This window comes from Canis lupus, chromosome 6 (genome assembly GCF_003254725.2).
Source record: "Canis lupus dingo isolate Sandy chromosome 6, ASM325472v2, whole genome shotgun sequence".
In the NCBI taxonomy this organism is placed as follows: domain Eukaryota; kingdom Metazoa; phylum Chordata; class Mammalia; order Carnivora; family Canidae; genus Canis; species Canis lupus.
This window is the reverse complement of record NC_064248.1, coordinates 59,625,188-59,642,964: the sequence shown is the minus strand read 5'-3', so window position 1 is coordinate 59,642,964 and position 17,777 is coordinate 59,625,188. Positions and strand designations below refer to the sequence as shown.

Here is a 17,777-nt window from a genome sequence, read left to right as displayed (position 1 = left end):
AGATACTAAAGCTTGAAACATCGGTCATAGGTCAAAAGCTACCTTCTTCTAATATTAGTAGTCTATATGTGGTCACAATTTCCATAAGTTATGAGAAATTGGTTGGAGAATGTGGCATCCCTGAACAAAAAATGAAGACTGAAAGGAACTTTCTTCTCAGATGACACCAAAAATGAAGCTTCAAATGAACAAATCATGTATTAGCTTTTATCAGTGTCTAACAGAGATAAAAAAAAAAAAAAAAAGATATACAGCAAACATGTCACAAAGGTCAACTTGACCTCACCAAGTTTTAAGGAGTTGGATTTGTGACTCATAAGCCTTGCTCAACTCTTGAACAGATCCACCCATTTCAGAGTTTCTCTGAAAGGTTCTCCATCCCCAAATACTCACATCTTGCAAAAGTTGGTTCAGTGCAAAAGCAAAAACATGGAAACATCATTGTGAACAAGAATTGGGTCAAAACCTACTATGTCTTTGGCTCATCGGTATGATTCTCTTCTGATTCTCAACCCATGTGCACATGCTTCTTCATTTCTCCGGTTGACCTTTTTAGCTCTCCAAATCACCAAGTGTCTCTTAAACTTACCCAGCCAGTGACTAATCTTACATTTCAAAAACTTTATTATCAATTACATTGCATTATCATTTTGAATTAAAATATCATTAAAATAATATTGGAAAAGATCCAATTACCCAATTATCCCCATTATTTATAAATTGCTATTATGAGTAAAAACTACACTATAATTCTTATAATAATGCCCTAATATTAGTAATATTAGTACAAGTCTGTGTTCTTACCTACCATATTTGAAGTGGACTTGTTGATATTCCTTATCATTACCTACAATTTAGGTAGGTAACTATGATAATGAAACATTATCAGAGTTTGACCCTATAATTCATTTTTTTAAGAGGAATCAGCTACTCTTTGATTCCTCCAACTGCTAGTGATCAAGGTTGCTCTTTAACATTTGAAAATACCAGAACAAAACCCACCAATCACTAATCATCCATATACATGTCTCTCTGGAACACTCCATTACCAAGGCAATAAAAAATGATGGTGCTTTTGAGTACAGCATCAGTATTTATATACTGTAGATAGTTTTACAGTTGAACATGTTATTATGTTTATGCCTAGCAGTTATAGCCATGTTCCCTGCTTAGTGATGACACACTATAGGTAAGTACTCACAGTAAACTGACTAGAAATAATTCATATGCTATCATCATGAGATGGACAGCCTGACACTAAAAGTCCTATTAGCTATAACATTAAATGATCCTTTGTATATTACTTACTCCAAGATTAAAATACTCTGAGGTCAACTAATTCAAAAATTTGACTGCCTCACGATTATGCTAGCCCCTTTTTCCTACTTAATATGTTGATCTCAATGTGTGGCTTTCATTATATTGCATTTTTAAATGATTAACATGTAGTTTGTCTAAGTTATTATGAAACCACAGAAGTTTTGATCCATGAGGTATATTGATCACATAATTGCCTAGTCATGTAATTCCCATAGTAGGTGTCTCACAAAGTTCTCTCAATTCCTTCCTTTCTTTCAATGTGTGTGGTACAGAATTCTTTCAACACGTGGTATGCACCTATCAGAAGTTGCACTACTCTGTTTTATTAAAAGGATGGAGGGTGTGATTTCCAATCCTTTATAATTTCCGGATTTACTAATTAAATTGCTTCAATCGTGTCAAAGGCACTTTTTATCACTTAGAATATTAAAATCAGCCCTTTTTGGAGAACAAAGTCAATCAGAAAAACTCTAAAAGCATGAAAAAGTGTTTCCTGTGTTCAGATGACTTAAAAGGAGCTCAAAGGAAATTCACCAAATTTAAATAAAAATTCATTATCCTAAAGAAAATAAGCCTGCAAATTAAAGCCACAGCAGCCAGCACCCTGACAACAAGCCTAGGTAAGAGGCAGCCCCACCTCCAACGGAACATTCTCCTACTATTCTTATTGCAATCTTTTTTCCATGCCTCTAATCTGTTTAGATGGATAGCAAATTCTTTATCTGATGTGGTCAGCAAATGGAGAGTTTTGACTAATGTGTTGGACAAGGACAACAGGAATTAAACATTTTTGACACCTATATGTGGCAAGCATGTTCCACTTTATTTTACATCATTTAGTTCTTACAGTGTTCTGCAAGGTAGATATTGTTATGTCCATTTTTTAGATCCAAAGACCAAGGGTGAGTGATGCTACAGAACTCTTCTGAAATCACTGGGCTAGCACATGAAGAGCCATGATATAAATCAAATTGTTTGATTCCAAAGCCCCTACTTTTGCATTTACCATGTTGAATATATATGTCATACTATATACAAATTACTACTACTTCCCAGGGAATTAGAATATGATAAAAATAAATTTGGGTCCTGGGAAATGTAACTTATTCTCTTTGAAGATTCAAAAAGCATTTAAGAATTTTGTCATGCCTCAGGGTCATCATTAGAAACATTAGTCATCCTTTCATTATCAATATATCAGAAGTGCCTATTAACAGAAGTTTATGGTTAATGGCATGACAAGGAATATATCTGCACATGTGCCTGCTTTCCATAGGAACATGACAAATTTCAGACTTCCAAGGCTATCTAAGTAACCATTTCATGATTATACATTAAAATATGATTTCTCATTAAGCATGATTGTACAGAGCTGTTTGCACATTGCCCTCACATGAAGCCTTTGGAAATTACTCAATGCACAGAGCATGATATGCCCATCATCATACTTACCCTTTAAACTCCGTGGCACATTAAGTTCAGGCTTAACATCCAAATCCCCAGAGAGCTACTGCTTTTAATCCCTAATTAGGGAATGATCTCAAGTAGCCCCTAACATCATCCAAGGGAAAGGATTGTTTCAATTGTTTTTCCAATTTGTCAGACTAATAATAACCCTAAATAAAGTCACTTTCATCACATTACCACCATAGGGCCAAATACTGCTCAGCTCCTCTGAGGATATTTTGGGTTTTTGAAGAAATTTTTAATGATTAAAAGTTTTCCTGACCCAAAACATAAATTCTCTAACAACAGCCTTTTGAACCATGGCTTGTGGGTTGAAGAAAGATTGGGAAAACAAAGGCCTCCCTGGGCTTCCTTCACTCTTCATAGCATTTGGATGGCCTCCTATTCTACCAGGCTGATCTTGATTCATTCCCTACACCCCAGACTTGAATCTCAGTGGACACCGGATCCCATGCCAAATACAAAGTTTGAATCATCTGTTTCAGTGTCTTTGTATTTCTTCATTGCTATGGAATGTTAGAATGGGCAAGCTTATGAGAGAAAAATAATAATGTACAGTCTATGCATATTCATAGTCTAAATGAATCTAGGTCTCTTGGTATTTCCTCCCCAAGTTCCATTTTAAATGATACAGCTCCCTGTCATAGATGGAAAATATTCCTTTTCAGATGACTTAGCTAAAACTATGATAAAGAAACCCTTTCTGATTTATAGTAACTTCCTAAAAGATCTCCTATTTGATATGTTGCAAAAACTAGGAAATATGTAACTGTTAATATCAGAGAAGGAGGTAATCTGGGAAAAATCATATGGTCAGATTTATTGGTGGTCTAGGAGATGCAAGAAAAGCAAACAAACTTGAAAGTTTGCATAAACATGAAGCTTAGAATATATTTCAAACTTTCAAGGGCCAGTGATACTTGGGAAGGAAGAATAAAAATTTAGAAAATCAAGATAGTTGCATTAGTTTGCTGATATAGCAAAGTAACACAGAATGGATGGTTTAAACAACAGAAATTTATTTTCTCACTGTTCTGAAGGCTTAAGTCTGAAATCAAGATGTTGCAGAGTTCATTTCTTCTGAGGCCTCTCTCCTTAACTTGTAGATGGCCATCTTCAACCTGTGTCTTCCATGGTCTTCATCTGTGCATATCTGTGTCTGAATTTCTTCTTATAAGGATACTAGTCATATTGGATTAGAGCCCATCCCAATGGCCTCATTTTAATATAATTACCTCTTTAATGACCCTATCTCCAAATACAGTCACATACTTAAGGCCTAGAGTTAGAATTTCAACATGAGGATTTTGGGAGGACACAAGTCAGCCCTTAACAGAAAGGACATGAAAAATATAATCCCATTCCAAGACTGCCTGTGCCCTCAGATGATTTCTGTTATGAAAGACACAGAGCAAAGTGACCCATTGTGGAATGAAAGACCAGGACCTGAAGTATAGATACCAAAGATGTTGCCATGGTTACATGAACAAAGGCAATATTAAAAGCAGCCTGAGTAGATGGGGCAATAATTTAATCATGAAAACTCATAATAAAAATTGTGAGGTTTGATATAAATTTTATAGATTTTTAAAGAAAAAGCACATATGATCTTCTATTCAAAATATGGTTCTTATGTTCAAATATACATTACAGATGCTTTCATTAATTTTATTCTATGTTTATTATTGACACCCTACTACATGCTGTGCTATAACCAAAGCCCAAATAATAGCCAGTGTTTTGTCTTCTGGTGAATGATACCAATTCAAAAGTGAGCCTTTTGTCAAGTCAGTGTTAAACCAGTTTGCCTTTTGCTTTTATTGTTTACTTCTTTTAGTTTTTATCAAGAGTGGGCAACATAAATTTTAGCTAGCTTTCAAATGAAACACATAGGAAATAATTACATAAACATATGTATGCCATTGTTGTTTGTAGTCAAACATACCATGGCTAAAGCAAAGGTTTTCCTGGTGCTTCCATGTGTTTAGACCAGTAATTAATGAGTGTCCTTTCCTCAGTGGAAATATTTGGATTAGCAACAGTCACTATCAAGATCTGGAACCCTCACTGGTACCATGAAATTTATACTCAGATTGTGCCACTTAATGGCTCTGAAGATTTATATCTGACTTTTCCCTTAGTTCTATATTTGAATAGCATTTCTAAGGAAATAACAAAAGGATGTCTGTAAATCAAGACATCCTCCTGAAGCAGTTTATCTTTATACTAAAAAGAAGTAGTAAGCAGATAGTCATGACTAAGTAAGGTCCTTCCAGGCTACCAGCTGGCTGCTGGCAATTCCGTGTCATAGGCTTTCAGGTAGTTAAATCCAATGTTCAAAATGTCATCTTAAAACACCAGAGCTTGGTAGGAAAGTTATAAAATCCACAAAGGGAGAAATCACTATAATATAGGATATCTCTGTTCAATCTTAATGGATTCCTATTACTCAAACAGATCATGTGACTTTAGAAAGTCTTTGTCTGCATTAAATTGAAGGATGGTTTCAACAAACTACAGATGCCATGGAGAGTAAAGATGGATATTTTTTTTTTCAATCTGAAAACATGTAATGGTTGCCTAGTACAGACATAAAAATCTGGCTGATCAAGTGACCCAAATTGACTTGTAAAACTCTTGAAAACAAACAACTTTTCATTACACATCTCATTTCTCATCTTTAAGCTTTGCCAGTGAGTATTCTTTCTTTGGAGAGCTGGTCTGATGAAGAACGCTTTTACTGCTCCATTTCATGAAAACCATTGTTTGTGTTTCTGAGTTCAGTGAAAGTCAAAATTAGCCAGAGAGCGGGAAGAGTTAACATGCCAGTTCCAAAAATCCTCTAGAGATTATTAATCAGTTAGATGAGAGCACTGCCTGTTCTCCATGGAATCTTTTTCTTATAAGTGAAGCAAGTCTGGCATTGCCAGCAAATGTCAATGCCATGCAGAGAGAATAGATAAATTTAGAACAAATGATTTCCCAGTTAAATAGGGACCAACAGTGAGTTTATAATAAAACAATTTGCACACAGTTCGGAATATGACAATGGCAATTGTTCTTATGTTGAAAACAAATCTCTATTGATGTGTGCTTGTGGCAGAGTAGAGCATGTCCTAATATAGTCCTTCCCACATCTATATACAGTACCAGGAAGGCCATTTATAATTTGTAACACTTGCCCAGCTTAGACAAGATCATAACACATTGGGAGGCATGATTACACACAAGAGTTTTCAAACCCTTATTTTGAGCTGGAAAAACAGTATTCAGTACCAGACATTTGAAAGCAGAGAAAGAATGGAATGTCCTTTCATCTTCAGCTGGTGGTTGATGTTCCTGTTATCTGGAACTTCTGAAGATGTTTTAATCCTGCCAGAGCACTGACTCTCAACTGGCTGGACAATGAAACCAACTGAGGAGCTTTAATAAACTGATGTCCGGAATCCACCTCCAGAGAGCCTGATTTAAGTGATTTGGGGTGTGGCCAGGCATTGGAATATTTAAAAGCTCCCCCAGGTGATTCTAAAGAGCAGACATGATTCAGAAATTCTGTTGGGGGAAAAAAAAAAGAAGGAAATTATCCGATGGTGTTTTGTCATTTATAGCTATAAAAGTTAAATCTACCTAAATGGTTCATATCCCATCTTTACTAGCATCATAATAATCATCCAAATCATCATAGAAACATGAACAATATAATATCTGAAACCAGAAGGGACCCAAGAGGTCATTTAGTCTGAAGATTCTCCAACCAGGGGTTCTTGGGTTCCTGAGAGTCCTTTAAGTAGTATGTCAACCTCTTAAAATTGAAGCTAGGTATGGTTTGTTTTTTGTTTGTTTGTTTGTTTTGTGAAGAGTATCCATAGATTCCATCAGCTTCTAAAAGAAGGCTCTGGCTTCAAAAAGGTTAAGAACCAGTTATGTAGTCTAAGTCCTTCAATTTGCAGACAATGATACTGAAGATCAACATGAAAACAGAAAAGAATATATTCCTCATCACTCCATCTCTCCTCTCAGAACCAAGCTCACGACAGTCCATATGTTTTTGTACAAAACTGATTAAAAGCCAAACCAAAAAATGAACCCCTTAAAAAGACTGACATTCGGACTAAATAAAGATTTCAATCAGGTAGCTGAAGTGTCCAGAACTGCAGAAGTGGTAATATTTTGGAAGACTTTCTTAGACTTTACAGAGAAGAGTTCCACAGAATGAAGCCCCTGGCTAAGAACATTCCCCTCAAGGATTTCTCAGATTAAATATGAAGTCAAGAAGTGAGCAAATGTTAGCCAAGCCCAACCAGAGATTATGTAATGCCCTCAATGTAGTGTTGTAACCTCAATGTGATTTCGCCAGAATTTGTATCATGTTTAATTTATACCATTCCATAACCCTAATCAAATGCGGTTTCTATGTATCTTCATCGATGATGACCTCATCTGAGTCCACAGCCATTCACGAGAAAAAGACTCTTCTCTAAGGGAGGTTACTGATATGTCTGCATTTCACTTACATAACACATTACAACTTTGGGTAGTAAAGATGAGAGGCTTTTTCTATAACAAAGACCCCGTCTAGACAGAATGATCATAGAAAGTAGAACTTTATATGACATTTCTTTGTCTTTAGCTGTTGCTGAGACTATTGGGAATTACTCTAATATTTAATGTCTTCAATTTTCTAATTGTGGCATATGCTGGCAGAATTTTTTAGTTCCCTCTGGTAAAATATACATAATATTAAATACATATTATTAAAACTATTCTTCACTCAGTATCAATATACAGAGAAATCTATCAAATGAAACAGGTATAAGTTAGTAACTTTGAAGGTTGGAGTCAAACCTGTCTACCTAACTCTAGTTATGACTATGATACACTACAATGAACATGGGTTTTAGAATCATACTTTAATTCTCAGTCCTACTTTGGGGCAGCTAGGTGGCTAGGTCAGTTAAGCATTGGACTCCTGGTTTCAGCTCAGGTCATGATCTCAAGGTTGTGAGATTGAAGCCTGCATCGGGCTCCATGCTGAGTATAGAGTCTGCTTGAGGTTCTTTCCCTCTCCTTCTACCCCTCCTCTGGCTCAAAGTCTCTTTCTCTCTTTCTCTCTCTCTCTCTGTCTCTCTCTCAAATAAAATGAATAAATAAAATCTTTTAAAAAAAAAATCAGTTCTGCTCTGTACTAGCTATGCGACCCTAGACAAATACTGAGTCTATGAGACTCAATTTTGCTTCCATAAAATAGGATTAATTGTACCTCCATCAGAGAGTTGATGTTAGGTAGAGGCACTAACTACTATAGTGCCTTGAATATTACAGATACTCAAATGTGATTCACCTTCTCCCACTACCTTCTAAAGCTCATGTTCTTTGCACCAAACCAGGTGACTTTTAAGAAATTTTCCTATTTCTCTTCCTTACTACTAAAACTGAGCATTTTTTTTTTCATTCCTAACCCATGGCAGCCTCACTTAAATGGTCTTTGATTTCTTGATTGTCTTTTAGATAGTCTTTACATTTATTCACTGAAGCTTTTAAAGTACTAAGCAGAAAACATTGCATTAATGAATAAAAGATGTTGAATACTTTTATTCCCATGTGCTTTGCATTCTTACTCCAACTGCAATAACAGGTCAAAAATTAATATTATGAATTGAAAAAGGAAAGGGAAGAAGAAAAAAGAACCAAATCTAAGGGGAAACAAAGAAGAAATTTAGGAGAGAAAGAGGCATTTTGGCACCTAGTCATAATTCTGAGTTGAGATTTATTTACAAAGTGGTACCCAGTTTGTTCACTCATTCACTAAATATTCTCTGGAGAAAGTAAGTATTAAATGGAAGACTAAAGGATCAGAAAATGTCAATCTGTGAAGCAAAGGTAGGAAAAGGATCTATGCTAGTGGGGTAACATCCTAGGGTTGAGACTTGCTCAAGGAGCGTTTAAGAAACTAATGTCTACCAGCTGGTGTTTTGGAGTCCTACGAGATAAAGCAGTAAAAGGATTTCAATGTCATGACCATGTCACGTAGCCCTTGGACATTTTCTAATCTTAGTAAGTACATCTAGCGATAGAAGAAGAAAAAATAATAGAAATAAAATGCTTCAGAAGTACCCTAAGAACCTAAAGAAAATCGAAATAAAGAAAAACCTAAAATAGGCCCATTTTAGGTTTTCCTCTGCTTTTTCACATGTAGTAACTTCCCAATAATTTGCAAAATGCTTTAGAGTTCCAAACAAACCTCAGACTATACACAAAAAGAATGGACAAGCCTATGCTTCAGTTTGGTGATTCCAGACTTGATGTATAATTTCTGCTCAGCATTCGACTGCTCAAGTCACTTGGATGTATTCTCTTATCTTTTAATTTATCCATCATTTTTAAAGCAGCAGACACAAAATTGTTTGCCAAAGCTCACAGGAATTTTTTTTTCTAATGGTACATTGTTCCACCTGGCAAAAAGAGAAGCCGGTTACCGACTACCTCGTCCATAGATCTTAAGGATTGTCAGACCTCCCCGGGGACTCCCATCCTTGAATGTCCTACACCAGTAACTCCCTAGACTGGAGACGTGGCTTAGGCCTCGGAACACTGTCAGCGCCTACAACACCGTTGAGGGCTCATTTAAACTTGCACACTAGGACTTCACACGAACGATCCCGTGTGCGCAGAGAAAAAGGAACTAAATGGCCTGTTGCTCTCGGCCTCGGGCCTGCGGCGGGCTGCCCAGGACACCGGCCCTCCTCCGGTCCCCGGGGACTCGGTACACACTTGACGCCGAGGGATCGCCGGGCCCCAGCCAGCAAGACCGAGGGTCATGACCCCGGGAGCGCCAGCCTGCCTGGCTATGGTCGAACTCGGCGGGCAAGGCCCAACGTTGTGACGTGAACATCCACCTCCTTGTAGGTGGCAAAACCAGGGGAGCAGGAGCTAGTGAACGAACGAACGAAATAAATAAATGCAAGTGGGAAGGAATAGAAACGATGTTAAATATGAAGAGAAGGAAGCGAGTGAGGAGGCATAAGCGATACAAACCGTACGCTCCTGGGAACAGAGCGGGCGTTGGGCTGGTGATGCTAGGGATGCTGGGATGTTAGGGATGCTGGGATGCTGGGATGTTAGGGATGCTAGGGATGCTAGGGATGCTGGGATGCTGGGGATGCTGGGATGCTGGGATATTAGGGATGCTGGGATGCTAGGGATGCTGGGATGCTGGGATGCTAGGGATGCTGGGATTCTAGGGATGCTGGGATGCGGGATGCTGGGATGCTAGGATGCTAGGGATGCTGGGATGCTGGGATCCTAGGGATGCTAGGGATGCTGGGATGCTGGGATGCTAGGATGCTAGGGATGCTAGGGATGCTTCCAGCAGCGTCAAGCACTACTCCCTTTTTCTCCTTTTTTTTTTTAAATGATATTGTGAAATATCTTTTTTTTTAAAGATTTTATTTATTTATTCATGAGAGAGAGAGAGAGGCAGAGACAGAAGCAGGCTCCATGCAGGGACCCCAGGATCACACCCCAGGCAGAAACCACTGAGCCGCCCAGGGATCCCCTCTTTTTTCTCCTCCTTAAACTACCATGGGCACCTCTGCACAAACTGCTATCTCCCTCCGAAGCTGATCACAATATATCTTAAAGGCGTCTTCCCGGTTAATGCATCTTTACAATAAACTCTCCGCAAAGTGTAAAGAACTGAAGACATAAATTGAAGTGGCTTTTAGTGGTGGCCGGGGGCGGGGGCGGGGGGCGCGGATTGACAGCTTTGGAGATAGACGGCTTCTCTCCTCTCCCACAGAGAGATACAGCCTGAGAAGCAGGAGTGTAGGGTGTCCCCGCCTGCTTCCCCTGCCTTCACCCTGACCAAGTAAGGGCTGCGAGAGGACAAGTCCCCTCTCCCAGCCAGCTCTCGGCCGACGCCGCTCAAGAACTGCCACCAGCACCCAGGCGACAGGAGCCTTTCCCTTCCCGCCGGCAAACCAGAGGCACCGCTTATTGCGCTTGGAACAGTGAACAGTGAAATCAGAGGGTACTAACTCTTGATACCCTCAGCCCCACTGGATCCAAGGCGCAGAACCTAAAGTGGAAACCAACTTGAGGTTCCCATTACGATTTCCCACGGCCATCGAGCCCTCCGACGGTCCCCAGCGTTCAATCAGGTAAGGCAGGAGAGTGTCGCTGTTTTATCCGGTTCTCCCCAAGATATTTGAAATGAGTACTCTGCCATCCATGAAATCAAATGAATCTCAGGGACATTTCTATTTATGCAGTGTGAGGGGGATCTTTCAAAAGAGAAAGGAAAAGCATAAAAAAGGATGGAATGTTTCCAAGAGAACAAGTAATGTACATTCTCCCTTCGGAAAGAAAAGCAGCAAATACGTATGAAAAATTGAGGGGCCTGCGTTAAAGTGGAGTCTTCACATCATTTATTTATGTACTGAACTTGAGAACCACTAAAGTCATCTTCATCACATCACCTTAAAATGAGCAGAGACCAATATAACAAGACTATCAGATTACAGTCAGTAGATGTTAGGAAACATACGCTTTGTTTATCTTACACTTTCCTAAACAATCATGCGCAGCTTTCTTTTGTTCCAGGAGTCATTCAAGCATATAATAAGGGTTCCAGCAAGTTGAAACCCTTGTATCTGGTTATTTTCAGGCAGTTGTAAACTTGCTGCCTCCAAGTCAGTAGTTTTCTTATGTTGTCAGCAAGGATTTAAAAAAATGCCATCATCCCAGTTCTTGTTAGTAAAGAGCTGCTCCATCTTTAGTCCTTCCCATTAACCCTCATTAACAGTTTGCACTTACTTTTAAAATAATTTTAAACATCTCTGATGCTTTCAAGGTAAAAAAGCACTTATACCGCAGTGTGCAGTTCTCACTTCTTGCTTCCTTAGCTGTTATAATTTCTCACCCCGGCTTTTTTTCTTCTGTACCTCGAAGCAAATCTCCTACCATCCGCCTTATGGACCCTGAACTGGTTTTCCCATACATTTCAAACTTTGCCTTGTCTTTGGTCTTCTGTTGAACGTGCATGCATTCATTCACACAACAGACATTTCCATAACACCTCCTCGTGTCCTTACTTGTCCTACACATGTGTTGGATCGAATTCGAGATAAAATATTATGCAACTATAAAGGCACTAGAACAGAAATCCTGGATCCTAGTGTTAGCTCTGTCATCCATCAAGTATGTGACCTTGAACAAATCACTTTCCCTATATATACCCCTGTCAATAGGGCCTGGGTTATATCATATCTAAAATCACTTACAGCTCTGAAATCCTACAATATCATTGTCACCCCAGGAGTCAGTGCAAACAGACAAATCCATACCACCGTGTCAGTAACTTTGAGATACCAATTTAACTTTGAATCCAGGAGCTCTCCTAAAAGGAAAGTAAGGAAATCCTGACTTTGGTATTTGGGGCATATTAATGAGCGAGTGGAGGAGTCCTTGAAGACAGAGTGCTCAAATCCCATTTCAGAGACTAGTCTTGACTCTCTGCAATTCATCTACTTGCGATCTGTAATTCATCTCCAACCGTTCTCCCTTAACCCTTCACTTCCACACAACCAATGACTGCCCCCCTCAAAGTTACCAAAGGACTTTCACAGAGTTAGATCCACGAGTCTACTGTTATTCTTCATCTACCTTGACATGTCATCATCATCATCTGACATATTTGACCACTCCTTTCTCTGTTGGGCACCCACCTCTCTCCCTACCTCACTGATCACTCCTCATCTTTCTTTTCTGATTTCTCTTCTGTACCCTGAGCTCCTAATATTGACTGCTCCCAGCTCTGAGCTGTTGGCCTTTTCTGTATGTGCTCACTCCCTTGGTGATCTTATCTAATCCCTTGGTTTTAAAATCTATCTATATGCCAAACCCAAGACCTCTTTCCTGAACTTCAGACTGGTATATGCAGATGGCTAATAGACTTCTAAAAAAAGGAGTCCTGATGTTCTTACCCAAATCTAATCCAGACAGTCCAGTTGATGTAAACTCCATCTTTTCAGACGCTCTGTCAAAAAAGTCTTTGGAGCGTTTTAGTCCTTTTATTTCTCTTATACCCTACATCTAATCTATTAGGATACTGGCTCTAGTTTAAAAATGTAGCAGAATTGAATCACTTCTGGGACACCTGGGTGGCTTAGTGGTTGAGCGTCTGCCTTTGGCTCAGGGCATGATCCCAGCCCCGGGATCAAGTCCCACATCGGACTCCCTGTGAGGAGACTGCTTCTCCATCTGTCTGTGTCTCTGCCTCTCTCTCTGTGTTTCTCATGAATACATAAATATAATCTTAAAAAAAAAAAAAAGAATCACTTCTTACCTCTACTGCCATCTCTCTCCTCGAGCTGCAATAGCTTCTAAACAGGCCTCCCGGCTTCTAGACTGGCTCCTTAGAACCTATTCTCGAGACAGAAGTCAGAGTGGTCTTTTGAAATACTAATTCAAGCCCTCCATTGGATCACTAATGTTTTCACAATGGCCTACAGGCCTTCCATAATCCCTCTGACTTCACCTCCTATTGCTTCCTCCCTTGCTCACTCCACTGCCATCAAGTAGCCCTTCTCACATCAAACACAACAGGCATAGCCTTGATGCCAGCTCTTCTGCCTACACACATCTGTACAGCCAATCTCTTCACCTCCTTCAAGACTTTGCTCAATTTTCATCTTTTCAGTGAAACTTGATCATTCTACCTCAATCACGTACTCCTGATTTTCCTTATCTGGATCTATCTTTTCTTTTTCCATAGCACTTACCACCTTCCCATATTCTATATAATTTACTTCTATTTTTTGCTCATTTTCTGTTCTCCCGAACTAGAATGTAAATCATGGGAGGTCAGGAACTCTTTCCTGTTTGTTCATCGATGTACCTCAAGTAACTGGAATCATATTGGGCACCTCAGAAGTGTGTTATATTTATTAAATAAATAAATAGATCACTGAGTTATGGGTAAATAGGAAAGAGTGGTTCTATAGCTATCAGATTATAGCCAACATCTCAAGAAGCTACATATGAAGTAATAAGCTTAATATAGCTTCATTCTAATTATTTAATCAATGCCCAACCCTGCTGTCCCTTCTTGATCATTTGATACCCCTGATGGATAGAGAATGTTTGGAGTTCACTTCTCACTCTGGAGACCCTTGTCATTTGTCCACCAGAATTCTCAGAACAAATTACAACTTTGGGCTGAAGAGACCTGAAGAGTTCTATACTCATCTGGCAGACTTAGAATAAAGCTTATAAAATAACTATTGTATATCTGCTGTGAGAAGTATAAAAGAGAGGAGTAGTAATTAACAGGTATTGATATCTAAGCCTATGACAGACATTATTCTAAGGTTTCACAAGTATAAACTCATTTCTTCCTTGCAACAACCCCTATCTCTTGACCTCACACCTCTCTCCCCATTATTGGATGTGATCCATCTGGACAACAACCAGAAAGTGACAAAAGTGCAAGTGGGTTAAAAGGGAAGACACAAAACTAAAGAAATAGACCATGACCTTAATAACTCCTAAGAAAAATGTTATCTGTTAAGCACAGCTTCCATATCTCCATGAAGCCAGGTTGAGAAAACATTCATGTTGACACATTGAAGGTCGAATATTCAAGGGTAATTAGATTTCTCCAAGGTGAATCATGGAGATGACCTACTTAGAAGTAGATATAGAACTTTCGCTGTCCAGCCATAAATCAATTCTAACATTCTTAAGCACATTTCTAAGCATTTTTGCTTGTAGCTTCATCAATTATTTTACATATTTCCTGTTACTAGTCTTTTACAAATTTCATTAGGATCACAAAAAAATTTACTAACTTATCCATCCTCATCTTAGTATTATTTCTTATTTTTTTATTTGAGAGAAAGAGAGAGAGAGCATACGAGCATGCACACATGCACAGCGTGTGAGTGGGAGGTGGGGCAGAGGGAGAGAAAATCTCCAGCAGACCCCTGGGCCCTGCAGAGCATGGAGCCTGACAGGTGGCTCAATCTCATGACCCATAAGTTCATGACCCAAGTGGAAACCAAGAGTCAGAGGCTCAACTGACTGAGCCACCCAGGTGCCCCTTAGTATCATTTCAAGTAGTTTTTTATTACCCTACTTTCCCATATCCATAAATACGAGGGGAAAAAAAGGAATTTCAACTAACTTCTTTGGCATTACCCTTTACCTGCTTTCAATCGTGGTAACCTTCTCAGAGTTGAAGACCTCCAATTGCTCAGACATTTTCATCAACTCGTTCAGCATACATTGGTTGAATTGCAATGACAATGCTAAGCATAAAAAGGTGTGATCCACAGTCCCTGAATCAGGGAATTTAGTGTCTAATAGTAAAGGAAAAACCAATACACTGAAATAGCTTCCTATAAGAACCTCAATGTCCAGAAGCAGAGGATCAGAGAAATAAGATATTTATGTTGGTGAAATGGAATACTACAGTTTAAATGAATAAATTAGATTTCCATGCACCAATATGGCTAGTTTTTAAAATATATTGAGTGAAATAAGGCAAATTTTTAAAAGATACATGCAATAATTACATTATGTTCTTTAACAAAACAGATTATAAAATGACATTTGCACTGCTTACAAATATACGGTGTGTAACAAAAAATAAGAAACAGAGCTTGAGAGGTTAGGAATCAAATTCAAATTAGTGGTTACTCCTGGAGAAGGAAGAGGTGAATGGGATTGGAAAACGTGTAATGTGAACCTCAACTTGATTGGTAAGGTGCTATTTTTTTATTTAATGAAAAAATATTTGAAGCTAGGATTTTTAAATGGTAAACTTTATTTATTTGGGGTAGTAGGATATATGGTATTTTTCTATACTTTAATGATTTTTCCCCCTAATGTCTTCCAAATTTAGAAATGAGAGAGAGGGGAGAAGGAAAGGTGTCACACTGAGAACACTACTCACAAAAATGGGAAGTGACAAAGGCTACAGAGAACATACCAGAGATATATAAGCAAGCATCAACAAGGGAGCAGTACTAAGAAGGGCTGTGAGGTGACAGAGGGGAGAAACCAGAACGTTCCTGGGAGTCTTCCTAAAAATGCTAGAGTGGAGTCAGGCCTGAAGAATGACCATTGGGAAAGTTACTTAATCTCTCCAAAACTTGAACATGGGATAATATCTCCCTGGCTGCAGGATTTGCACAGGCTAGAGAAAGTATATTCAAAGATGCCCGTGTATAGTAATATAGTAATGCTCACAAATGAAGATAGTGATTAATGATTATCACATGGGACAAAGACTCAGGTCTCCTGATTCGGGAGTCAGTGATCTTTTCATAACACCACATTGCTGATTTTGCAATTTACCGTTATTCTATGTTCATGTGGCCAAAACTTTCATGGTAATAAAGCAAGAGACCTCAGTGGAGTCCTGGGCAGCTCGCTGGATCTCAGTTATAAATTATGCCTCTTTAAAACAGCAGGGAAGTTCCTCAAAAAATTAAAAATAGAACCACCATATGATCCAGCAATTCCACTTCTGGGTATTTATCCAAAGAAAATCAAAACACTAACTCAGAAAGATACATGCACCCTCATGTTCACTGCAGCATTATTTACAATAGCCAAGACTTAGAAACAACTTAAGTGCCCTTCGATGGATGAATGGGTAAAGAAATTGTGGTGTATATATAGCTGACCCTTGAACAACACAGATCTGAACTGAATGGATCTACTTATACGTGGATTTTTTTTCAATAAATACAGTACAGTACTGTAAATGTATTTTCTCTTTCTGTAGCTCATTTTATTGTAAAAATACAGTATATAATAGTTTAACATACAAAAATACGTGTTAATTGACTGTTATTAGTAAGGCTTCCAGTCAATAGTAAGCTATTAGTAGCTCAACTTTTAGGGAATCAATAGCTATACATGGATTTTTAACTTCACGAGGCGGGGACAAGGGAGGATAGCAGTGCCTCTAAACCCTACATTGCTCAAAGGTCAACTGTCTACAGTGGAATAGTATTCAGCTATAAAAAAGAATGAAATCTTGCCATTTGCAATGCAGATGGACTTTGAGGGCATTACGCTAAGTGAAATAAGTCAAAGAAAGACAAATGCCATAGGATCTCTCTTATACGCGGAATCTAAAAGAACAACAATAACAAAAACCCCAAAACTGATCCTACAAATCCGGAGAACAGATTGGTGGTTGCCAGAGGAAGAGGTGGAGTATGGAAGGTGGGCAAAATGGGTGAAAGGAGTCAAAAGGTACAAACTTCCAGTTGTAAAATAAGTAAATCTTAGGAATTTAATGTATGGCATGGCAATCATGATTAATAATATTGTATCGCATACTTGCAAATTGCTAAGAAAGTAAATATTAAAAGTACTCATCACAAGAAAAAATTCTATATGTATGGTGACAGATGTCAACTAGACTTATTGTGGTGATCATTTTGCAATATATACAAAGATTGAATTATTATGTCATACACATGAAACTAATATAATATTGTTTGTCAGTTAAACCTCAATTTAGAAGAATATCTCTTTTTAGTGTGCAAAACAGCTGCAGACTCTACTTCTCACTCCATGCTGTTGATGGTTCTCTGGAATATTTCTAACTATTTTTGTCTGTCCTATATATGATCGTGAAACAGTCAAAGGTGGAACTTTTGGTCGATTGGCTTCCCAATTGTTGAGTCAGCTGCTGGCTAAAATTTGGAATACCAAATTTGTCTCAGCCAGGGAGTTAAAATAGGAGGTTACATGTTTCATGCCTTGGGGTCCCTGGTCTCCAATGTTTACAAAAAAAAAAAAAAAAAAAAAAACAAGTGCACAGGACTTTGCTTGCATTGCTTTTATTGATAAAGCATTCACAGATTTCCTCAAAAGACTCTAACATATTTTTCATTTTATCTAGGCTGTTATGCTTGTTATGAAAGCAAGTTTAAAGAGCATTTTTTAAAAAACACACTTCATAAGACTTA

General features: G+C 38.4%; 1 long non-coding RNA gene across 1 annotated transcript in view; it reads right to left on the bottom strand.

Moving 5' to 3' along the window:
• Window positions 1-6,007: 6,007 nt before the first annotated feature.
• The window catches only part of LOC125755326 (uncharacterized), a 29,584-nt gene continuing 17,814 nt past the window's right edge, over window positions 6,008-17,777 (bottom strand). The window contains exons 3-4 of the long non-coding RNA XR_007411530.1: window positions 13,133-13,209; window positions 6,008-6,339 (exon numbers count right to left, since the gene is read on the bottom strand). This is a non-coding gene — a long non-coding RNA (uncharacterized LOC125755326). The remainder of the gene's footprint in view (window positions 6,340-13,132; window positions 13,210-17,777) is intronic.